Raw genomic sequence first — 8,099 nt, 5'->3', positions numbered from 1 at the left:
TTTTATTTCAAGTGTGTTGTCCACAAATTTTTTTTTTATTGATGAAATGCTCTGACCAAAAAACGGTTGGTTTGTTCAACTGAGGAGAAAATTCTGGCTGAGCTACATGCGTTACAGCAATATGATTAGCAGCAGGTGCACTGCTCATCTCAGGCAGAGTGCTGAATTATGAGACGTGTATCAAATAAAGCAGTACCACGCATTGGCTGCTGGATCAGTCAAATGTATACTTAGTGGAAACACTTAAGATAAAGTAGACTTCAAATAAAGGCTAATTACTCATTAGCACCCACATAAGTGCAGCCATACAGGTGAAAAGGAAAGCTATATAAGTTTTCGAGAAGCTTCAGTAGTGAAAAATTTGACGTGGTCCAAGGAGTGAACCCTTGACGGTTGCTCATGTGGGGCAGTTTGTCTACCAACTCATCTAACCAGGACAACCAGTGGATGGTGGGGCTAGGCTGAATTTATCAACAACGCACAAGACTATAACTTATGCTTCGATCCGATCGACACCAAAAAGGCCTTCAAGAACTGGCCCTTTATGTCTGACGGTGCACAGTGCACAGCTACACGGCACTAGTGCTGCACTATTGTTACTAAGGACCTTGCACTTGAATGTGCCCGTCGAACCTGTAAAGGGTAAAATATGTAACAATATGTACTAAATTCGATTATGGTGTAAATGAAAAAAATGTCTCATTTAGTATAGATCGAGCACTACAATATCCAAGAATCGAGGATTTATTTTAATTTGGCACTGAAATTGCAAAAAAACGACTGAAGGGATCTCTTGCGGTGAAACACTGTAGTAATGAATAGCTCGTTCGTTGCCAATCTTCGGAGCGGCTGAAGCCTCTCCAAACGTGGTCATTCGGCAGTGAAGAAGCAGTAGACGATGATCAGATGATGGTCAAAAGGAGAATTATATTTACAGAAGAAAAATAGTATGCATTGGCAAACTGTAAATTACAGTAACAAGAGTCACACAGACAACTGTAACTTAAAACAAAATAGACTCTCACACAGAGAAGTCACTCTACAAGCCCTTACTTTTCTACCGAGCATTTCGGTTAAAGCCTAGGGACTGTAAATACGTGCTAAGCACGGAGCCTCAATCTTGACTGCCCAACATGGTCCGAGGACCGCTTTTTGATGACAAACATCAACAAAGACCCGAGGGCGGTCACCTTCGGTGATCCGGCCCGAAAATAAAGCAGCCAATCAAATTATTGAAAAACATGCCCCAACCCCCGTGGGTTGGGAATAATCTTGGACCCAGGTCCTTAATTACGCCAATAAAAATACAACATTCAAAACACACACTCTCTCCACTCGTTGGTCCCCAAACCCTTTCACAAGGCGCCTGTCTTTCCCTCCCCTCCTCAGCGTGTTTGCGACGCGACCTTGCAGCTGACGCCTTTGTGAAAGAAACGCCGCGGGGGATATGGAGACTAGGCCACCCAGCCGTCCCGTTCGAGTAAAGGGGAGGGGGGGGGGGCACTGTCCCAGAGCAGTGTACAGTCGCCGTTGCTCGCATCCGATGTCTGGCGGCACAACGGGAGACCGCTGGGCTGATTCCCTACTTGGGAGGGCCAAGGGCCGCCTTCTGCGGGACATTTAGTGAGCGCTTGTGGCAGTGCCAAAGGCTTCATTAACGGCGTCTCCCTGCACCCATGCTTGGCGCCACGGCGGGAGATCGCCGGACGAGCCGGCCGTAAAGTGGTTCGCAGAAGCGTGTCGCTGTTGTTCCCGACTGATAAGGATGCGTCTGCCGTTCGCTTCTTGGCGGGTGATGCTATATTCACACCAAATCGGTCTAGGGGCGGGGCCTCCGCTTTTCACGTGACCACTGACGTCATGACTATGAAAAAAAAAAACAAAATAAAAAAGCGCTAAGGGCGGGGCTTTTGCTTTTCACGTGACCACTGACGTCATGCCTTCGGCAAGAAAAAAACATAAAATAAAAAAAGCGCGCTCCGCGCGCTCTTTTCGGCTGTTCATCCGCGCGCGCTCTTCTCGATCTTCTCTATCCGTTCCACTGTTTCCTCGCGACCATGAGTGATGCTCCTGAACGTCAGGAGCTCATTCTGCGACGCTATCTTAGCGACATACATGAGGAAGGAGGCTACTGGCATGGATACCTGAAATGCGAAGATGATTTAAAGAAGTTGGAGAGATCTCTAGCGGCTGGCAACGTAAAGTATGCTGTGCGGACTTCACGAGAGTTTGATGCGTCATCCAAAGGTAAGTTCCTTTCACAGTAACGGACTTCTAGCCAGTAATATATGTATGTGTACGCATGCAAGCATCACTCTATTTTTCTTTAGCCATTTAGCTGCAGCACGACAGCAGAAGGCTAGAATTAAGGCGAGCTGTGTAATGCTGTAATGTGAACTTTATACAGTACATATAAGAACAATAATTTCGCTTTTCGTTTGTAGCAAGGATTGAGCAAAATTTATTTGCGTGTGTGTGCGCGCGCGCGAGACAGAGAGAGAGAGTGTTTGTGCGTGCGTGCGCGCGTCGGGAGTCATTTATACGAACCTGATAAATGCATGCCTATTTTCAGCACGATATATGTTCTCCATGATTCATCATGGCCGAAAAATTCTTATGGATGTGCCTTTCCGGGTAGAGAGAGAAGTTGTAAAAGTCTGCATCCTCGGCGAAGAATACTGGAAGAGTGACAAAGCGGTACGTGCAAGATTTTGAAATTGGTGATGGTTATACCTAGGTGATTTTCTTTTTTTTTTAATTCAACTAGCATTCGAAATTTGGCCTTTCACCTGTGTGCCTCTAACTGCCTGTAAATATGCACAAATCTGCGTGCATATATATATATATATATATATATATTTCTTAGGTAAAGCGCGCGGGGAGAAAAAATAAAAAATGTGTGGCAGCAGCTCAATGATGTTAATTGCATTTATTATTACATATATATGTAGTAAAAGCGGTATTATGCATATAAATTAGTCGGCTGCAGAAATGCAGGTCACGAGAAAATAATTTTTTTCTGTTAAGTTCCGCATGTATGTCACAGCATATATGCGGGTCTACTTGTATCTGTTTGACACCAGTAATATGCATTGGTCTTCGATTCCATGACGCGTCCTGAAAAGTTTCGCCCCCGATAGTGCAACGAGAATTCGAGTTTGATGCCAGGGCATCGACCGCGCCAACTTTCCATGACCATAGATAGTTAAGACCCCCAACCCTCTGCTTTTCTTTTTTCTTTTTTTTTTTTAAAGTGAGTTCTCGCCGTCGGCCGCGGGGTGCCGGATGCATTGTGTACACCGCTTCAGTTTGCTGACAGGAGCCAGGCGCCCATCAGCTTGATGGCGTAGGTGATTTCCTGTGCTCAGTGCAGGCCGTTGGCTGGCTTTCGTGGTAACTGGAAACGCGATCGAGGGGCCGCCGGTCCTAGCTGTAACTGGGCTAGCAATCAGTGTGCTGCCTTCAGCACGAGGTCAACGATCGTTCACTGCTCGGAATTCCTCGGGGGCTCCGCGCACACCTTTCCTTCCTTCACAAGCAGCCGGAATAGACGAATTCGTCGGCTGCTTGTTGATGGCCTCCGGCGTTGTTAGAGTTCGACGCGCGCGGGCTTAGTGATATATGAAACTGTCCGGCCATCATCGCGATATCGATCTTTCACACACACACACACACACACACACACACACACACACACACACACACACACACACACACACACACACACACACACACACACACACACACACACACACACACACACACACACACACACACACACACACACACACACACACACACACACACACACACACACACACACACACACACACACACACACACACACACACACACACACACACACACACACACACACACACACACACACACACACACACACACACACACACACACACACACACACACACACACACACACACACACACACACACACACACACACACACACACACACACACACACACACACACACACACACACACACACACACACACACACACACACACACACACACACACACACACACACACACACACATATATATATATATATATATATATATATACACACATATATATATTCAGTAAAGATCTTTGCTGCATGGTTCGAGTGGCCTTATGGTATGAAATAATCATGCAGTCAAATTGCACGCACAGGGTTTATATATGTAATACATGATGGCATATCTCAATAAGCTCGCGCTGCGTGGTAATTAATTGTCTATATACTTATTGAACTGTGTCGTTTTCTCAGAGCACTAGAATTAAACAACTTAATTCTCGATCCCCTAAATATGTATACCTTATTTTTCAGTTACCACCATTAATGTTGTCACATCCATTGAGGTCAGTTACTTGCATATATACAAAACGGCTAGAAATATCAGTTTTATTCTATGTGAAATATATATATATATATATATATATATATATATATATATATATATATATATATATATATATATATATATATATATATTTGCGCGATCATGCACATTGGCGAGCCCGTAACACTGCGGCCCGCACACTGTGTCATCGCTGCCTTAATACTATGTTTCATACTTGTAAACGTGGCGCGGTTCAGGTGCCCGCAGAAACAATGTGTGACAGATACTGCGTCTTAACCTTCCTCTGAACCAATTATTATTATTGTTCCCCCACTTCGTTTCATTCCCAAATGTTTACTCCATTTTTATTGTCATTTACATCCTCAACGGCCCGTGGCGCCTTCCTTTAGCGTTATTCCCACGACCGCTTTGCCGATTCCCACCCGCACTGATTTTCAAAAGTTGGCTTCTCCTCGCTACTCACAAGCTCTGTGGTTAGGCCATTCTGCTGGGTGCTATTGAATCGTTTCTGGCCGGTATACATATTTTTGCCTCCGAATTACTTATTTGCCTCATGTAATTCATGTATTTGCCTCATGTAATTACATATTTGCCTCCGAGTGCCTGGTCATGGCCAGGCGCTCTTTCCTGTAACAAAATTGAGGTATGTTCACTGCAAACAAAAATAAGTCGTTTTCTGGAAGGAAAAATGAGACTGCAGATTCACTTTACTATATCTGAGCTTACTATATATATGTATGTATGTATATATATATATATATACATATATATATGTTTGTGTGTGTGTGTGTGCAGTGAAAAGGTCTATTGAAAGCCACTGTAACAGTTTGTATTCTCACTCCTGACTTAGTGGTATATTTGCTTTGCATTATCTCAATAATTTAATGCAGATGCTGATTTTGTGATTTTCATGTGCATGAACAAAATTCCCTAAACCATCATCAGCTAGAGCACTTCTTTTCAATTCACCACAAGATAGTAACCATCGAATTACCCTAATTTTGTCAGTCACAACATTCTTACTGCACATTTCTTTCATAAATTAATGACTTCAACTGTTGATAATCAGTTATCAAATGATAGTTCGTAATAGTGTGTCAAAGCGCTAGGCCATGTAATACTTTGCTTTCTTTTTCATTATAAGTGCACCGACAGGATTTGTCACCGGTCTTCATGTATTCGTACAGTTTTACAAGAGGATGCAGTACTGATTTCCACAAATTGTATATACATTTCAGAGCCCGGCTCCAGAAGACTGGACAAAGGAAACCTTTGAAAAGAAACGGCTCAACATCCAAGGAACAAAAAAGAAAGGATGCCCAGCAACCTTGAGTCTGAAGTGGATTCAAGTTTTTCCTGACTTCAAGGTATATTTACAGCAATATGTACTAGACAGGCTAAAGAGCAAGATCTCTAGAACTTATCTGTATTCTTATGCTGTCCATTTGCATTCACACACTATAGTATGTGGGCCAAGTTCTGTGTCCATTATCCATTAGCATATTTACTGCGCAGAAGCCATTGCCCACTTCCACAAAGCATTTCAAGAGACAAGAGCTTTGGCCACTGAGAAGAGAATCTATGTCGCGATTGCTTGCTACTCTTCTCATTGTAACAGTTTTTTTTTGGCAGCAATCAAACAGTAAAAACTAACCATTATTCTTGTGCTCTAATTAAAGCTGGAAACATAGAATGAAATGAAAGCAAATTTTACATTTAGCTAGCAGCTCTTACAAGATGTGCATTTCTTTTGCATCAAGTAACAGTTGCAAATGGCCATGTGGCATATGCTCTACTCCCTGCACATTCCCATGTGTCCGGATGTCTGTCCATTTAAAGCCAGTTAATTGTGTGCAGCCAGCAATAGTCATTCGACCTTTAACCTTTTATTTTTAATGTATGTGAGTTCAAGCATACCACAGAGCATGCCTCTTCACTTAAGCTGCTCAGTAATTTTCTGTAGCCAAGTCGTATCCTGAAGACGTTAACTACTTGCTTGATTCACTTCTTCCCTCGCATAGCAAAACCTGGGAGATGTGCACTGGTCGCATTATCCTATGTTGTCTCCTACAATTTTTACTCATGGCTTAATTCGTAAATTGATTCCTGATAATATTTTTCTAGGTGGACATACCCCAACCGTGTGGTCGCATTAAGGCAAACGGACTAAAACCAGAAAAGATTAACAACCTCCAAGAAGCACTTCAAGAAGCAAGAGCTGTGGCCACTGAGGAGAGAGTATATGTTGCTATTGCTGACTGCTCTTCTCATTGTAATCATGGCTTCAATGAAATGGAGGGTTTCAGCCAGACTGTAGATAAGAGTTTAGTTGAGCGAATAGGTGTGCTGGTGAGGGAAGGCATCACATCTGTTTCTGACATGAAAAAGTGCCTTCATTACCATGTGCATGATGTGCTTTTTCCAGGCAAAGAGAAACCTGACAGCAGTAACAGAGCATTTTTCCCTACTGCTAAGGGCATTAGCAACCACATCCAAAACACTCTTCGGAAAGACCGCTCAGCACTGTTGACCAAACAAATGCACTGAATCTGGTCACAAGAATTCAAAATGAGCAACCTGAAAGTTCAGTACTTTTCCGGCCATATGCTGTAAACAAAAGTGAAAGTAGTTGCATGTCTGATAATATGGAAGAGAGTGTTGCAAGTGAGTGTGAGCAGACACTGCTTTTTTGTTATCAATCAAAATTTATGAAAAATATGCTTTCAAAATATGGAAGTGCAGTTATCTGCTTAGATTCTACACACAAAACAGGTGATTATGCCCTCCCCCTTTTTCTTCTCGTTGTGAAAACACCATCAGGCTACACAACTGCTGGTGCATTTATTGTGCACTTTGAAACTGCTGCTTTCATTGCTGAAGCTTTGAATGTTTTCAGAAAATGGGCTGGTCATCTTTCACCACAATATTGGATGGTGGACTACTGTCAAGCCGAGATGAACGCCATACGGCAAACATTTCCTGAAAGTAAAATATCAATCTGTGATTTTCACAGGTGTCAGGCATGGCATAGGTGGCTCCGCAGAACAGAAAATGGTGTTTCACATCCTGGCGAAGCTCTGAACCTTATGAAACGTGTAGGCAATGCTTGTAATGCAGGTGAATTTCAAACAGCATTGGAAGAACTTATGTGTTCGGAGTATTGGAAGAACGAAAAGTTTCAACATTATTTTGAAACAGTTTGGCTTGATGTGAAGGAGCTTTGGGTTCTTTTCTACCGCCTTGAATATGATGTTGTTCTCACAACAAACAATGGCATTGAGGCGCAAAATAGAGTACTAAAGGCACACTACGTGAAAAGTGCAAGTGGGAAGCGATCTCTCACTTCCCTTGTTACTATGCTGATACATTCATACCTTCCAGACTGTGAAAAAAAATTTGTGGAAGCAGAAATGAGGCAGTCTGCACTTTACAGACAATACAGCGAGAACGTCCCCGCATACCTTCATGGACGACCTCACAACTTTATCAAGCATATGTTGAGGAGGATTGTAAATGCAGAAGAATACACACAAGCTGATATAGTTGCGTTGCCTACTGAAAGAACATTTTGTGTCCGTTCTGAGAGAAGTGGGAACATTTCTCACACTGTTGACTTTAGCAAGCCCACTTGCACTTGCCTTGACTTCCGTAAACATAAGTACCCCTGTAAACATTTCTGTGCCATTTTTAAATTTGCTGATGGGTATTCTTTTTTGTCATTGCCTCATGCC

General features: G+C 42.9%; 1 pseudogene; it reads left to right on the top strand.

The window, feature by feature from the left end:
- The first annotated feature begins 2,057 nt into the window (after nucleotides 1–2,057).
- Nucleotides 2,058–7,449, top strand: LOC146210009 (uncharacterized; annotated as a pseudogene).
- Nucleotides 7,450–8,099: the final 650 nt, after the last annotated feature.

Source organism: Amblyomma maculatum, chromosome 1 (genome assembly GCF_055883805.1).
Source record: "Amblyomma maculatum isolate TAMU_Amacu chromosome 1, ASM5588380v1, whole genome shotgun sequence".
NCBI lineage: Eukaryota > Metazoa > Arthropoda > Arachnida > Ixodida > Ixodidae > Amblyomma > Amblyomma maculatum.
The sequence above is the reverse complement of the archived record's forward strand: the minus strand, read 5'-3'. Positions and strand labels throughout refer to the sequence as shown.